Raw genomic sequence first — 15,545 nt, forward strand, 5'->3', positions numbered from 1 at the left:
AAGAAAAGGATTAATACAGAGGAGGCGTGAATCTTGAAGAACAAGGAAGCAAATACAGTATAAAATCAGGGAGAAACTTGTTAACTAGAGATACATATGCAGGCTGAAACGTTTATGTAGTCGCAAAAGCGTGTGAGCACGGAAAGAATATGCACCCCCGTCCGACGCGTGACTTCTCTACCAAACTACCAAAGTATAAGTGATGTAAAATGGCCACAAAATTTTATATGATTTTTTATTAAACAAATTTTCTTATGGGTGTTTTCATATCGACATTAAAGCTTTATTGTCTAAGCGTCCCCGGTCATCTTTGCATGTGCGAGGGTAGATGGTAAACTTTCTTGAACGAAAGGAACTCCTGGCACCAGCTTTTGTATTCTGATACAATTCGTTATACGAGAAAGTATCTTGTGACAAAAAAAAAATTCTTTTAAATCAACCAGCTAGCACTGGAAATTAATTTGTATAAGATATTGAAAATTTACCAAATATACTATATTTTTATTATCTTCCAAAAATATTTACGAAAATATCATATGTGACTATAAGTAATTATATATAAATTTTTTTTAATACGATCAGTAATCAAATACAAAGCAATTTTTTTTTGAAAAAATTTGGAGTTACTTTCTATTGCATTATATGTTAACTTCTCCGGTCACTTATTTGCAACACAATTTATTTATTAAAAAATTCAGAAAAATGAAAGTTTTGCATATTTTTAATAAAATATTTTGAATAAATTAAAAAAAAGGGGAGAGTATATTTTTCAAAAAAGAGTATTTTATAAAATCTATTATATTAATAATAGCCCAACATGGGGCATCCACTAACATCCATTTCTTTCATACTACTGTGCTAACTTGACATTTGTGTTTTACTACCATACATATAATATGTATGCGTCGTGTGAACAAAAAAATATTTAATATTTTATTTTGAGAAACTTAATAAGTTGAAAGAGTTGATAGAACTTAAATAAGTTAATATTTAATATTATTTCAATTCATAAATTCAAGTTGTCTAGACATCTAAAACGTTTCAACATGATTGTTTTTGAGCTAATTATATTGACATCAAAATCATCTAATTTTAAATTATTCATACCTTATGAGACCGATTAAATTTCAAAATACAAATATGTCTAATATATTCATATTTAAAATACTCATGAAATACTAAGCAAATTATACGCGCGCGCGCACACACACTAAATTAAACTACTAATTTAAATTGCAAGACATTTAATTCATTTGAAAAGACTAATTTATTCTTGTAATTTGATAAAATTTAACTTCATGAATCCACTAAACTTTACCTCTTTTTTTACCACTATGTCAAATGATATTTGTATTCTAATATAATACATATAATATGTATATGCCATGTGAACAAAAAAATATTTGACATTTTATTTAGACAGACTTAAATACCATCAATTTTCAATAATGATTTTATTTTTTATATTTATTAATATATAATATATCATCTAATAATATAAATTTATAATAAATGATTTGTAGTCTATTTTTTATTTATAGAGATAATTTCTGTATCATAAAAGTGACTGGATTAAAAATCGTAAATTCTGAAAATATATTATTTAAGAATAATTTGTCTCAGTCTGAGATAACGTTGTCTTTAAAAGAAACAGTTGCGGAAATGGTACATGAATTCGACCCGATATGTGCTAATATATCATTTTATATTTAAATGATGGTTACTTTTGAAAATGATGCGTTCTCGAATGCAGCATATGGCTAATAACGTTATATTCACCTGCATTTCGCCTATATAAAGCACTACAATTGAATATTAATTAGTATTTTATCATGTACGTGTACGTAGATATGATAATATCTATATATTTAGTAATTAAAACTTCAATCATGAATAGATGATTAATCAGATTCATAGACAAAATATGTTTGACTGAAATTTTTCCAATAAGTAAAAAATCAAGTAAAATCATCTATAGAATGAGAAATGAAAATTGGTATGATTGTTATGATTGATATATACATACTGAACTAGCTTATAAGATTAAAATAACAAAAATCAATTTTGTGTGTCAAGATTTATGAAAAAAAATATATAAAAAAATGGTCATTCTTTCCCCATATCATATAATTAAGTAATAGTAACTTATCTTTAAATTAGTTTTCATTTAAATTATACATCTTTTTAGTCTAATAATTGGATTATGTTTCGTTTTAAATATATTAGATGATTATTAAAAATTAACAAACAAACTAAATGAATTAAAACATGAATTTGTGTTTATACAAGATAAAATTTAAAAATAATGTAGATGATTCGACTGTAGATAAATGTATGAGTTGTACTGATTTGCACTATTGATCAAATATGTCGAAAGTACAAATCGTCCGTCTTAGATTTTATTAGAATAATGAGTGTATATTTGTTTTTCTTGCCTTTAATGGTACAATCTTTATAGGAATCATTTTTGTCAAGTTAATTTCTATAATTTAGATGATATACTTAAATATTGTATTTGACATGTAGTATGTCATTGCGAATACAGTATCTTATATCACTTAAATACATGTAAAGCCGTGTAAAACATACTTTTCATACTATACTTTAGAGCGGAATATAATTAACTATAACTAAATATATTATATTGTCGATTACGATACACTAACTTATAACTCGTATGATATATACACGTGTGTATTTAAATTGCTAATAATTTTCTCATATGTGTTAAAATGAATAATTTATTTGGATATGTTGTTGACCGGATTCGAACCCTTAATCTTTAGTGGCATAGATGTAGAAATATAGAAAATTAAATCTAACAATTGTGGTCAATTTAATCAAGTGATTTAATGGTTATAACTCACCGTACTGACTACAAACCGACGCTCAAATTTTTTCATATTTAGCTTTGATAATATACTGGCTAATAACCCGTGCGATGCAGGTGTGTATTACAATAGTTAATAATTTTTTATATGTGTTTGAATTAATAATTTATTATGATATGTTGTTGACGAGATTCGAAACTTGAAGTTGTTGTAGCATGGATGGAGAAATATGAAAATTTAAGTCAAATAAAATTGTTCAAACAAGTAAAATTCTTAAAATTGATGTAAAAAAGTAGCATACATTTTATGGTTAATCACGATAATATTAGAAAGTTAGAGCGATAGTCAAGACCATAAAATAACTAAATGTTCATAAAATATATATATCAACAATCATCTTAAATTTTAAAATATTAAACTGATCGCATCAAATTATTCAAAAACAAAAACTAATCTCTATAAAAATCAAATTACTAGATACCGGGTTTTAGGGCTTTCTATTAATAATAGCCTAACATGGGCATGTGAGCAAGTAAATTATGAGACTTTTTATTCATGTGAAAAGACATGTTTATCCTTTTGTCTAATATTTGTTTAAAAAATTATGGCTTTGAAGAATCGAACTCGAGAGCATTCACTAACATCTCATTCTTTCGTACCACTACGCTGCCTTGTCATTTGTGTTTTAATACCATACATATAATACCTATGTGTCGTGTGAACAAAAGAATAATTGATATTTATTTATTTTAACGTAGGAATCCGCAGCCGCTACTCTTCATTTGCGCACTGGGTAAACCCACGAGCTCACACAATAGAGCTACAAACCACGTGAACCATATTTTATTTTGAGAAACTTAATCACCATCAGTTTTAAATTAATTCATGAGTTATTTTATTCATTTGAAAAGAGAACTGAAACATAAACTCTCAAATAAGTTGAAAATTTTGATAGCACTTGAATAAGTTAATATTTAAAATTATTTTAATTCATGAATTCAAGTTGCTTAAACATCCAAAACGTTTTAACATGAACGTCTTTGAGCTAATCATATTGACATCAAAATCATCTGCATTTCATCTAGATAGAGCACTACAATTGAATATCAATTAGCATCTTATTATGTACGTATACATAGATATGATAATATATATTTAGTAATTAAAACTTCAACTATGAATAGATATTATTGAGCGGATTCAAAGACGAAATATGTTTGACTGAATTTCTTTCTATAAGTGAAAAAATAAATAATCATCAATAGAATGGAAAATGAAAATTTGTATAATAGTTATGATTGAAAATACAGAAATGATATGTACATACTAAATTAGCTTTTAAGGTTAATATAACAAAAATCAATTTTATGTGTTAAGATTTATTAAAAAATTGTCATCCTCTCTCCATATCATATAATTAAGTAGTCAAATCAAGCGTGGTTACAAATTAGGATTATATTGGTCATTCACAGGTATTTATTCACAAAAATTTTATATGTAACTCAGGAAATTTAAGGAGCCTAGACATAGAATCCAATGATTCAGACCCCAACTCACTGAAGTTCAATTTTGTATACCAAACTCAATGTCAGATGCCACATTTGGAGCATTAGTCCTGTAATATGCAACCAAGAAAGTAAGCAAGCTTTTTGCAGACACGGGTCAGCTGGACATAGCCTCAGCATAAGCATCTGCATGTTATCACTGGCTGAAGTCTTGAACATCTGATTAATTTGCATTCTTCATTAAACCAGTTGATCACATAGTGACATTGTTTAAAGTGTTCAGTAGATTCTTTTTTTAACCAATAACATGATATCACCTGCTGTAGTGCCGTCTGTGCTGTGACTGTACTTTAGGGTGGGTATCAGTTAAAACCTTTAAGGACAAAATGAATATACTTAGCATCAAAATATAATTTTCATTTTCCCCAAATAACGAAGTGTACTAAATTACATATAATACATCTTTATTGAGCCTATATAAAGTTATACCTCCGTCAGCTTAGGCACAATTTTGGGAAGGCACTGAGACAGCTGCTGAGGAGCACAGTAAGCCATTGCACCTAGAAGCTGAACACTACTTTGCTTTGTCCGCCAAGCTTTATCCTCCAGACCCTGACATAAATATGCAATTTTAAGATATATTGAGCCATTACAGAAAAATGCACTTTAAACATCCTGGTTCTAACAGATTCTCTCCTGGAGAACTTACTTAATAGTTGCACAATACCTGCAAATGGGAGGGAAATAGCCTCTGTAATCTGGATATTGACATTTATAATTTAGCTATTCCTACAATGCATGGAAATGGACCTCATCTGATTCAAGATAATGTGGCTTTGTATACTACATACAGGGGCCTGTACTACTGCTGGCACCCAACACATAAAGTTGATAAGCTGTAGAATCAAATTATCCCGGAAACCTGTAAATGAAAGTAGTGGCTATAGTTGTGAATCAAGTCCAGATCCATTACTTGGAGTAGACTCTGAGAAGTTTTAGTGCTAATAGTCACAAACCTCAATGCAACAGTCAACTTCACCAAAGTAATAAGAAGCAGTGATTTTCAAGAATAATTTTTCTACATCGGGGAAGAGAAAGTAACATTTTTATAGTCAATTTGAATCTGTAATATATTTCTGCACCAAACATTAATGGTGAAAATAATAACACTACAGCAAAGCTATAATATTTAAGCATGTTGATACTAAATTGCTGAGAAAATGCGTTGTTTTCTCACCACCAGATAAGAGCTCTGCCAAATAAGGAGGTGGTTGTTTTTCGGGTTCCAGCTCTACTTGACCATTCCTACAACTAGGGGTGCCCGCGGGTCGGGTTGGGCGGGTTATATGTTACATCCTAACCCAACCCATTTAGTTCGGTTATTTTAATTTTTAACCCAACTAAAATTCGGTTTAAAATTCATCGGGTTGGGTCGGTTAGATTTTATTTCGGGTTGGGTCGGTTTGGGTTGGGTAGAATAGGTTACTAGAAAATGAGTGCGAGATAAGATCACTTAGTTTTGTAATTTCACAATTTTTCAAGAAAAGTTGAGCTCATCATCGAGTTTGTTTGGCAATAGCTTAGTTCTTATTAACCTTCACAATCTTTTCAAGACAAGTTGAGCTCATTATCAAGTTTGTTTGCCAATAGCTTAGTTCTTATTAAGCGGAACTCATGATTCGTTCAAACTAGAAATCGTTTCATGCATTTATTATGAATTTAAGTAATATGTGATATAATGTTAGTTTAGATAGAAAGAAACCTAAAATTGTTTCAATAAAAACAAATAAAATATACTAAAATTAAATAAAATATGCGGGTCGGGTTAGAATGGGCGGGTTATAGGCAAAACCCTAACCCAACCCATTTAAATCGGTTTTAATAATTTTCAACCCAATCAAAATTCGGGTTAAATATTTTCGGGTTGGTTTAGGGTTGGGTTGGGTCGGTTAGATCGGTTTGGGCGGGTTTTGATAACCCATGGGCACCCCTACCTACAACAGATTGAGAAAGACGGATCGCTATATTTTGCACCTTTGTTGTTCCGTTCCTCGTTCCACATGACAGCCTTACATTTAGAACAAAGTTTTGTTGGTGGACCAAGGTACAAGTAGCCTTTCCAGAAATTTGTAAACAATGCGGTTATGCAGAAGATGTATGTGCATTCTACCGGTTTTTTTTGAATAATCATAGAAGCATGTAATAACTGAATTTTTGCAAACCAGGCAGATCTCCTTTGGTATCATTCTCGTCATGGGCTGTGTACTCAATGGCGGAGCCAGGAATAAAAATTAGGGAGCGCCAAAATAAACTAATTTTTTTCCCAACTACAAGTAGAAAAGTGCAAAAAAAAAAAGAGTCATAAACAACATAATTCATTACAATTACCTGTTTAAAGTGCTCCCCTGTGAGAATCTTTGAAGTACCTCTTCAGTCTTTATGCTTAAGAAAATGTCTCGCTCAATATATGTTACCAAGAGATCATTTAACCATTCATCCCCAATCTTATTACGAAGCCGAGTCTTGACAATATTCATAGCAGAAAATGCTCTTTCCACTCCAGCTGTTGCGACCGGTAAAAGCATAGCCAATTTGATAAGTAAATAAACCAAAGGATGAATCAAATGTTTTCTTGTCTCAACCATTTTTCTACCAAGTTCCGCAATTCCATCAAGATCCACAAATCTTTCATCCTCTTGAAAGTAGGCAGGAAGTGCCCATTCAAGTTCCATAATATGAACCGGTGAAAATTCAAACGGATACAATTTTGCAAAATTTAGCAATCTCTCCTTGTCAAATGCAGAAAATGAGTTTTGAGGATCAAGACATGACATACCGAAAAGTAATTCAGTACCAATTTCGTCAAACCGGTCATTTAACTCTTGAACTTGTCTTTCCAAAATATCTATGAATATGTCATTGCGGTAGTGGTGTATAAATCAAAAATAATTAATTTTCTAAAATCTAATTACAAATACACAAATAAAATACTAAACTGAAATTACCTAAAAATTTGAATGAACTTTTGGAATTGGAAGAATCAAGAATGTTGAAGTTATGAAGCGGAGAAGAGTAAAAGACTGAAGAGCGTGCTGTGTCTAGGTAGGGGTGTCAATGGATCGGATCTGGATCGGATCAGGCACGATCCATATCCTGATCTGTTTAATTTTACCGGATTCAGATCGGATTTCAACCGGATTTTTTAGAACACGATCCATATCCTAATCCGTAGGATTTCGGATTTTCGGATCGGAGCTCCGCTCCGTTTATATTTAAAAAAAAAAGTCTTCACCTATAAAAATTTGTTGGAATCACTAATAATAATAATTTATAAAATCAAAATGTGGTGTTTTAAAATACAAAAACACACTTGTTCAAATATTAGAGTCTTTAATAAATTCCGGAAGTTTAGGATTTAAAAACACTACGTTAACTTATAAATATTACAAATCTTCTAATAAAATATTAGAAACTTTGAAATTTAAAAAAGTTGTACTAATGCAACTCAAAACTCTCAAACCAAATGTCTAATAAGTTCAACTATCCAAGTTCAAATGCTCTCTAATTTTATTTATTTATTTATATATGTAATATCTTAATAGAGTATATATATACACACATAAATATAAATATATATATATATATATATATATATATATATATATATTAGTCGGATCGGATTTTTTTCAAATCGGATCGTATTAAATCCATATCCTATACATATCGGATCGGATATTTTTCGGACCGGATTTTTTCCGGATCGGATATTATTTTAGGTGATCCATATCCGCTCCGTTAGCTCCTGGATCGGACCGGGTCGGACCGGATATGCGATCCATTGACACCCCTATGTCCAGGGGCTCTGCTCGACTGCTCCGGTGCTTTTTAGTTTGTACCCGTCACTCACTCTGTCTTCACAATTCAAAAATCACAAATTGGGTATTGTTTTTTTTCTAATATTTTTCACTTAATTTGCTACTGCTCTCGCTTGCCGCTTCCCTGTTGCGTGGTTTTGTTATTTGATTTGTGGGCCTGGGCTTTCGGGACTAATGCTGGCTGGGCTGGGCTTCCAAAATCAAAAAAAAAAAAATTAAAATTTTTTGGCCCAATTCCAGGGAGGGCCTGGACCTACCCTGGCCTTAATGTGCCTCCGCCACTGTGTGTACTGTCCGCGTCTGGGCTCTGTGAAATTTCGAAGGTGATATACTTCTTTCAAAAATCCAAGACACATGCAAGGAACACGGAATTGCAGGGGATTAAAAGCTTGCAAACCTTCTTCTTCCTCAGTCAGTGTTAGTATCGTCATCCGCAACATTGTCTGTTCATAACAGGACATGAGGAACATCGGTATTAGAGAGATTAGAGAGTCATAAGAGGTAATGACCAAAATATTTGTCAACAGAGGTACTAACCCATGTCTCCTGCATCTGGAAAGGTGGTTTTCCTCAGACCGGCCTTAGTTCCTGACATCGATGCGAAGCTGCTGCTATGACTATCACCTGCATGAGCTGCATTTTGTTTATGCATTGAGGTGCATGGAAATTTAAAATCTGTTATTCATATATCTCATAGTGAGTTACATTTTTAGAGATTTATCGACTGAGAAGTGACGATCAAACATGTAATATAAAAATAAAAAAATAATAACATAAAAATATTAAGACACCATAAAAGTGTCTACTTAACAACCATCTATAAAAAAAAACTATTATTTTAAAAATTAATCTTCTATTAAAAATGATACAATATTTCAATACATAATTATATTAATTTATATGGAAAATTAGGAAAAAATACAAACACAAATAATAAATAAATTTAAATATTTAACAAAAATATAACTATTATTTTAAAAATTAATCTTCTATTAAAAATGATACAATATTTCAATACATAATTATATTAATTTATATGGATAATTAGGAAAAAACACAATCACAAACAATATATAAATTTAAAGATTTAACAAATAGCTGAAATCTCATGTGTTGATGTACTTGACCATACCTGGTCTAAACTGGCTTCCTGAAACATTGTTATCACCAACTTTGTTGAAAGAATTCAACAAATTTCTCGGTCTTGTACTTGAGTCATTATGATACCAAGCTACAGAGGACAAAAAGCGTTAACAAATTGTGCACACTTGCATTTAAATAACATCATCAGAGTGTTTTATATTAGACACTTACCTGGATGGCGTACCCCTATTTTACAGAATTTTCTTTTCTCATTCTGAAACTGTTAGAACCACAGAATATTATTGAACGGCCTTACAGTATTTTTCTTGCCTTTCCAGCGATACTCCTAAAATATAGCAAATGTACAAAGCTATCGATTATAGACTATAACGCAGGTATGCATATTTATCACTTCAGAGTATGCATATTCATCACTTTTCTTAAAGAATGCAGGTACCAGAGTATGCATATTCATCACTAGAGTTTTTGTTTTGAATTTTTAAAGAAACATCATGTAAAGGTGTTGGTATGCATCAACCTACATAATATATAGAGGTGGTTTCTTTAGCATTCTAAAGTGTCACTAAAGCAAACATAATACAACTGGAATATACCACGGTGTCCAGTAGAAATCTGAATAGTGTTCGGATCACTATTTTCACCCAAATAAGAACCAATAGTTTCAGCATTCATTTTTAAGTTAGTTCTTTTAGCTCAAGGCCAAATTATACACAACTGATAAAGATAACAATGCAAGACCAAGAAAAGTTGCGCTGTTTTTATGACAATAAGTGATTTTATATGTGTAGAATTTAGAACACCAATTGCATCAAAAATACTGTGAAAGTAAGTCCGCAAAGAAGATACCTTTATTATATACTCCTAATTAGACTCGCCGTGAGGATGGCTCAAGCTAGAATTCGTGGTGTCATAGCATAGGCAAATCTCAGGTGGCCCTCTATTCTAATAGTCGTGGAGTTTGTATTCGTGTCCTGTAGAAAAAGAGCGGATTCTGAATGTGTGTAATTAGAAGTTCTAGATATGGATGATAGCATGTCTTTTGTGCAGAATATAGCGATTTTCTCATTACCCGTCGAATTTTATCAGCCAAAGTCCAGTTGGATTGAAGTTACAATCACAATAATATATTTTCATCATTTAAATCAATATTTATTAATAACATGATATACTATCAATGTCTGAGTCTAGCAGATATATACTCTGGTCTACCCAAAGATAAGAATGCAAATCTCCACTGTTTACTAGGATTAAGTTCCCGAAACAAAACATAAAAATCAACATTAGATGATCCAACACAATGTATGATACACAGTAACAAACATACAAAGAACAGGGATCCAATATCAATCGTTAATTTCGATGGTTAAATAAAACAAAAAGATCATACCTTCGAGAACTCCTCGTCTGAAATCTGCAATTTCTTTTGAACCCTGTAACTCTTTCATCTAACTTTGTAAGTAGAGCCATTCAAATGTACAGTCCTCAAACTGCAGCAAAGAGATCAGGATGAAAAAATATTAATAAGGAAAACTTACAGAGTTAGATGTGTAATGAAAGAGTTAACTGCATATCATACGAAGAATAAACATACATACTTACCGGTAATGAGAAAAGCCAGAGAATTTGTATTGATGGGCCTCAGTTGAACACGCTGGCATGGGCAAAAAAAATAATGATTTGAGAGGAATGAGCACCTTTATCTCTTAATCTAAATAAACTAATAAAAGAGTTTTATTTCCTGATGGCATTACCTAGATGATGGCGGAAGTATACAGATTTGCCTGAAAAACAATTCTTATATCTGTATACCCGTGACTCCTCCGTTTGTACAAATTTACATACTCATATCTGTATACCCATGACTCCATTTGAAAAACAATGTCTTCCACCCTCCTTTGTTGATTGGATTCTTAATTTTCTGCACACAAAACGTTAACACAAATACATCAAGATATATTAAAATTTAAACATAATAACAGGCATAGTTTCACAAAATCTTGCACAATTTTATATATCGTTCGGAGATGTGAATAACATGACTTAATTCAAAACAAAAATAAAATTACTCAATTAAGAACAAATCTAACGAAACTGAGAAAAAACTGTAAGGCGATAAACACACAATCCAATTACCCGGTTTTAAAGTCTGCTGCAAAACAAAATCAGGCAACATATTCTCCTTGTTCACCATTGTTTTCTGCCTGTATTGACTAAAAACATCTTTGGCATCTTCACGGATAGATCGATGTTTTGAAGAATTTCGAGCATAGGAAGGAGACAACTGCGCGAACGGAACGTGCTCACGACCACCTACAGCGACGATGAATGATTAGTTTATCAATCATTCTCAAATTTTGAATTGTGAGTTTTTCCGCCAGAAGAAAAGGAGTGTGTGTATACACGCCATGATTTCCGCCAGCAGTTATGCCAGGAAACAGCAAAGGACTGGTCAAAACCCAGTGAAGCACTCTGACCCGATAGTAAGAACAAGTCTAATAGGTGTGCTAAATCAAGTCTTAAATTCAAAAATAGGGAATATAGGATAAAATTGCACTCCAACATTATGCTAGTGATGTGCTAAATCACTAGCACAAGCATCCCCTTCCCTATTTTTAGAATATGCTAGCCACTTTTAAACTATTTTTATCATTAAAATATTCATTTCTCTCTCTCCACATCATTTCCCTCTTTCCTCCACTCCAAATAGATGGCAGTTGTTTAAATTTAATATTATTATAAAATAGGGAATGGATATAGGGAGTACTATTGGAGCTCATGTGCTAAATTTTGTGCTAAATCACAAAGACATATTATTTTATAATATTTTTAGGGAACCTCTTAGCATAGTGTTGGACTTGCTCTAAGAGCATCTCCAGCAGCATCTTAGCCCATTCCTTAAATATAATATAAAATATTGGATCCTAGTGACTTAAGATAATAATAGCTATTCTCACCTCCAACAATATTCCTTATATTCATTCCTTATATACTATTTTATTATTAAAAGTTACCATTATTGCAATAGGTGAAGAGAGAGAACATGTTTGTATTCAAAATCAATATACTTATATAAAGGAGAAGCGAGGGGCGTGTAGGTTGCGCCTCTCACATCGCTTCGTTCTATTTTTCTAATTTTCTGGAATTTTTGGATAAAAAATATCAAAAATTAGAATTACCTTTTTTATTTTCGGATATATTGGAAGCATGTTTCAGAATCTGATTTTGTTTCAAATTATCTATAGAATATAGTAGCTTGAAAATTTTAATCTGATTTTGTTTCAGATTATTTAATTATGGTCAAGAGTAGCACACAAGTCTCTGTGCCTATAAATACCCCTATAGGTTGTAGGGTTTTGAATCATCTAAACACAACCTCCTCTCTCTCAATACCACAACCCTACTTCTCTCTGGTGATAGTTCTCTTACTCGATTTCTAACTCGGTGGTGCCGTTCTTGTGCAACGATATATGTTTGTTGGTTATTCTTTTATAATATTTGCAAAAAAATATTATTTATGCAACATTTGCTCGGTTCAAGCACCTTTTAAGTAAAGGTTGTTTATAGGGTATTAAAAAAATAAAGGTTGTTACAAGCAAAGTTAGTTATAGACCGCTATGTGGGAATCGACAGATCCAAACACGGGAGAAGAATATAATCTTGACATGATATTGATAGATGAATCAATAAATAAATTATCAGTGATGTATGTTTGTTGGTTATTCTTTTATAATATTTGTTTTGTTCATCAGACATGTTTGTTGTTGTTAATTTTTATATGATTTACTTTGTATACAGGAAAATAATATTATTCATGCATTATATGTTTGCTCCGTTCAAGCAACTTTTAAGTGAAGATTGTTTATAGAGTTTTAAAAAATAAAGGTTGTTACAGGCAATGGTAATTATAGACCGCTGTCTCACGGATTTAAGTTAGATGTTTTTGTACCCAATCAATCCAAAAAAATTGGAGGAAAGTGACAATGTAAGAACATAATTACTTTTCAAAAAAAAAAAAACAAATAAAATTAAGATTCGTCGTGCCTTAAATTGTTAATTACGTGTAGAAATTTATTTTCATTTTTTCACCATGAATTATGGTCCAATTTTGCAATTTTATATATTAGTATTGGTATTACATCAAGATTTTTATAATATTAATATTAATCATTAATATACTTTACAAATATTAATTTTAAATCATTAATATACTATTTATAAACAGCCACAAAATTATTTTATTTTACAAATATTAATATTGAATCATTAATATAATTTTTATAGGCCGCCGCAACGCGCGGCTTCTCAACTAGTTTATTATAAAATAAGATTTAGGAGAGGAGAGAGGTTCCCTAAAGATAAGGGATGGCTAGTGGATCTTAGTGATTTAGGGAATCACTAAGATACTGTTGGAGTGGATTATTTTCCCATATTCCTCATATTTTGGTTTAAGACTCCAAATAGGGAAGCTGCTGGAGTTGCTCTAAGCACCTCCAAGCTCCAGTACAAAATTGTATAGGAAATATCTGGGTCAGATCCGATGGGTTATCAGAAGATCCAGAAAAAAGGAAAATACTGATATGCCCAAAAGAGATAGTGTAATGCTAAAAAAGAGGGAGGGTGATTTCAGTAAAAAAGAAAGGCTAGTGCTAGCAACTAGACCAGACAATTCGGTACACGACACGTAAACACGACACGAAAAGTTTAGGTTCGGTTTTCAATATTCGGTACACGAACACGAAAGTACACGAACACGAAAAGTACACGTTACTATTAGTGTCGGGTTCGGTTTTTGATACGTTACTATTAGTGTCGGGTTCGGTTTTTGATATAAGTACATGAACGACACGAAAGTACACGAACTAAATAAATAAATATAAATGAAAAAAATATATTATACATATTTATATATATTCTTTAATCAATTTCAGTTATATTATTTCATTTATGTTATTTTATGAATTTATTATATGTCTAATCTATTGTTTGTCACAGAAAAATATAAAAATAATAGATTAATTGTGAAATCTGTGTACTTTCGTGTACAAATGTGTATTTCGTGTACATTTCATCCGGACTGTTTGTGGTACACGGAAGGTACACGAAATTTTTCGTGTACTTAACGTGTACGGTTCGTGTTGACACGAAATAATTCGGTTCGTGTACGTGTTCCAGAACTGGTACACGAAACCGAAACAATTTGGGTTCGGGTTTAGGGTTCAGTACACGAAAACACGAAAGTACACGACACGAACTGTTTGTCAGGTCTACTAGCAACTATTAAGAATAAATTGAAATATTGAATATTGATTGATGTTGAATTGAATTGAATATTATTTTTTTTTATAAACCTTGATTAATAATAAAAGTACAAACAGACTCAAGGCAGTGACGGCTCAACTAGATTTGAGGCCCTAAGCAAACTTTAACAAGAGGCCTTTTCTATATATAAAAAATAATTTTTATTAAAAATAATGTATATTTTAGATTATTATAGAATTATGCACAAAAATTATTTATGATGAGATGATAATTAATTATATTTCTATTTTACACAAAATTTATATACCATTTTATATGTTGTTTTTTTATTTATTATTAGGTTTATTTGTATATTAATGTAACATTTAAACTAATTAAACATTGAAAAGTACTATAACACAAGAAATAGAAAACACATAATATATAATAATGTAAAACTTATGAAAAATTTTGAGCCCCTTTTTAGGGTTGGGGTCCTAAGCGACCGCTTAGCTCGCCTTAGTGTTGAGCCGGCCCTGACTCAAGGCAGACTCTACAACCAACTTGAGCCCGAGAATAAAGATAAACTAGTTCCCAGAAAATGGATGCTCATATATGAGCACCACTAACCACCCAAATACATAAACTATATAGCACTGTATTACCATCCATGCTTGTTCACTCTAGTCGCCTCCTCGCTATTTCATTCAGAACCATGCTGAGATGACCTTACAATCTAAATCTCCATCCAAGAAGATTTCCCCTAGTCCATATCTTTAGCGTAATAATCATAACTCCCAATATGAAGCTGATAAAGCTCTATGCAGGCCTCCTTTAGCTAGAGCATCGGCCTCTATGTTGAGCTCTCTAGGAATATAAAATAGACTTAGTGTAGAGTTCAATAAAGATCAAAGATTGTGGATTGATGTTTCGAGTACAAGCTCATAGATGCACCTTACGGAAAAATCGAATTGCCTCTGTGCAATTTGAGC

At 31.5% G+C, this 15,545-nt stretch overlaps 2 long non-coding RNA genes across 5 annotated transcripts; both read right to left on the reverse strand.

Annotated features, from left to right (window-relative positions):
* Positions 1 to 4,325: 4,325 nt before the first annotated feature.
* LOC135147844 (uncharacterized) lies at positions 4,326 to 6,444 on the reverse strand. 4 transcript variants are annotated; one of them, XR_010285732.1, is made up of 7 exons: positions 6,331 to 6,444; positions 5,574 to 5,641; positions 5,147 to 5,472; positions 5,046 to 5,063; positions 4,826 to 4,948; positions 4,654 to 4,709; positions 4,326 to 4,555 (listed from the first exon to the last, which is right to left on the reverse strand). It is a non-coding gene; the product is annotated as an uncharacterized LOC135147844 (long non-coding RNA). The 4 variants fall into 4 exon arrangements; XR_010285729.1 differs by lacking the exons at positions 5,046 to 5,063; positions 5,147 to 5,472 and having other exon boundaries at positions 6,331 to 6,356; XR_010285730.1 differs by lacking the exons at positions 5,574 to 5,641; positions 6,331 to 6,444 and having other exon boundaries at positions 5,147 to 5,567.
* Positions 6,445 to 10,701: 4,257 nt separating this feature from the next.
* LOC135147808 (uncharacterized) lies at positions 10,702 to 11,224 on the reverse strand. Its single transcript, XR_010285629.1, has 3 exons — positions 11,067 to 11,224; positions 10,915 to 10,966; positions 10,702 to 10,802 (listed from the first exon to the last, which is right to left on the reverse strand). It is a non-coding gene; the product is annotated as an uncharacterized LOC135147808 (long non-coding RNA).
* Between the last annotated feature and the right edge of the window lie 4,321 nt (positions 11,225 to 15,545).

The sequence above is a fragment of the Daucus carota genome, chromosome 7 (assembly GCF_001625215.2).
Source record: "Daucus carota subsp. sativus chromosome 7, DH1 v3.0, whole genome shotgun sequence".
Classification (NCBI taxonomy): Eukaryota; Viridiplantae; Streptophyta; class Magnoliopsida; order Apiales; family Apiaceae; genus Daucus; species Daucus carota.